The sequence below is a fragment of the Elephantulus edwardii genome, unplaced genomic scaffold (genome assembly GCF_000299155.1).
Source record: "Elephantulus edwardii isolate Elephantulus edwardi_28Jun2011 unplaced genomic scaffold, EleEdw1.0 scaffold00315, whole genome shotgun sequence".
NCBI classification, from domain to species: Eukaryota; Metazoa; Chordata; class Mammalia; order Macroscelidea; family Macroscelididae; genus Elephantulus; species Elephantulus edwardii.
Genome location: NW_006400065.1, coordinates 2,018,746 through 2,021,214, shown reverse-complemented (window position 1 = coordinate 2,021,214; position 2,469 = coordinate 2,018,746).

The window sequence follows — 2,469 nt, the reverse complement described above, 5'->3', positions numbered from 1 at the left end:
AAACAGTTCTCTCCCTCATCTGTTTTAATGCAGTATACAGTATTTATCCCTTCTTTCTCAGGGAATCCTTCCAAAACCAGCCACAAACCCTGTCCCCACTCTAGCCCAGGATTCCTTTAACCTCCTCCCAGTTTTAGAATTTACATCACTGCACCGCCCATTCAAGTCCATTCGTTACTTATTAAGTAAAAATCTGCCAGACACCGTGGAATGTACAGTCAACAACAGGAGAAAAACAAACTAAAAAAAAAAAATCTGTGAAATTTACGCGCATCCGGTATTTTTATTTTTTGTTTATAACTAACTTGTTTTCTTCCTCTCCTGCTGCTTCTCCAGTTAAAATATTTCCTCTCTGGGAGTAAAAAGTATTTCTATGTAATACTTTTTTGTTGTAATATTTAGGCACTTAAAAAAAAAGGTTAAACTGTATCTTAAGCAGGATCTTCACATAGTCACAAAATGTTTTTCCATGGGTTATTTTATAATTGTTGCGCAGCTGGCAGGGAACCAGAGGGGTGTCTCCCTGACTCCCCACAAAAGATTGGCCCTGGGTCAGCCCTATGAGGAGCTGCATGTCTGATCTTAATGGTCCCATAGAGTTTTCACTGGGTGATTTTTTCTAAAGTAGACCATCAAAATCTAGAAGGTCTCCTGAAACCTGTTCAGTGTCTGTGTGTGTGTGTGTGTGTGTGTGTGTCGGTGTGTCTGTGTGTGTCTGTGTCTATGTGTGTGTGTGTACCTTCAAATCAGATCTGACTGGTACAGGAGGAGATTGTCCCTCCTTTTCCCGGCAGAGCATCTGATGGATTTGAACCGTGTAACTCTGGGATTGTAGTTGCAGCTCCTTGCCACTAGGCCACCAGAGCTCCCCCTATTCAGTGTCTTAACACCACAAAAACTTCCGCTGATAGACCCATCATGGCTGTGCATTCATTGAGACTTAAACCAAAATGTTTCAGACAGAAAGGAAAACTTCTGCCACTGCCCCACCATTGTCTTCCTTCTTTATCATTGTTGCCATTGTTAAGTACTATCCAGTCGACTACAACGCATAGTGACGCCAGGAACCTTGCGCTATCTTGTGTCATCCTCAACACTGATACGCTTGAGCCCACTGTGTTGATCCATCTCATTGGACGTCCTCCTCTCTTTCGCTGACCCGCCACCTTTCCAAGCATCATGTCCTTCTCCAAGGACTGGCCCCTCCTATCAACCCGCCCTGAGCATGTGAGATGAAGCTTCACCATCCTTGTCTCCAAGGAGCACTCTGGCTGGACTTTTTCCGAGAATTACTTGTTCATTCTCTTGGTGTTCCATGGGATATTTAGTACTCTTCTCTAACACAACAACTCAAAGACGTCAAGTCTTCTGTAATTCTGTTCATTATCCAACTTTCAGATGGATAACAAGGAGTTGAAAAGCCCCTGATTTGACTCAGATGCACCTTAGTCTTCAAACTGACACCACCTTTCTACGAAGATGGCACTGGAAGTGAAGAAGGAAGCCCTTGCCCCTCTCAAAACTGAAGCCAAAACAAAGACGTAAAAACCAATAAGGCTGTCCTGAAGGGCATCCACAGCCACACAAATAAAGAAGATCTGCGCGTCACCCATCTTCCGGGGGCCTAAGAGGCTGAGACTTGGAAGGCAGCCCAAATACCTCCAGGAGAGCGCCCCCAGGAGAAACAAGCTTGACCACTGTGCCGTCATCAAGTTTCCCCTAACCACTGAGTCAGACATGAAGAAGATAGACAGTGGAGGGAAAAACAAAACCAAAACCAAAAAAACAACAAACACCAAAAAACCCCACAGGGTAATAGATAACACCACACTCGAGCCAACAAGCATCAAATCAAACAAGCTATAAAAAAATCTTTGACAGTGATTAGGCCTGATGGAGAGAAGAATGCTATACTCTACTTCCTCCTGACTATTTGAATATGTTGCAAAGAACGACCAGTCCTTGGAGAGGACCATCATGCTTGGAAGAGTGAAGGGACAGTCCAAGAGAGGAAGACCCTGGATGAGACGGATTGACTGGGGTGATGGGGGTAGGTGTTCCAGAGAAAATGAAATTGTTTAGAGCTCTTTTACTTGGGGTCACTGTGAGTTGGAGTTGAGAACTCGGTAGAACATAACAACAACCACCACAAACAACATGATGCTTTAGATGTCGCCAACAAAAATGGGATCATCTAAATTGAGTCTAGCTGGCTAATTCTAAATTCAAATTATTCTCTCTCTCTCACACACACATACACATGCTGTTGTTGTTGTTGTTGTTGTTGTTGTTGTTATGTGCTGCCATGGAGTCGTTTGTGACTCATAGCGACCCTATGTACAACAGCCCTAAACTCTGCTCTGTCCTGTGCCAATCGCATTGCCTCTGACACACCCATCCCGAGTAGCCCAGTCACTGAATCAGTCCACCTCATAGAGGGTCTTCCCCTCCTGCGCTGTCCCTCCACCC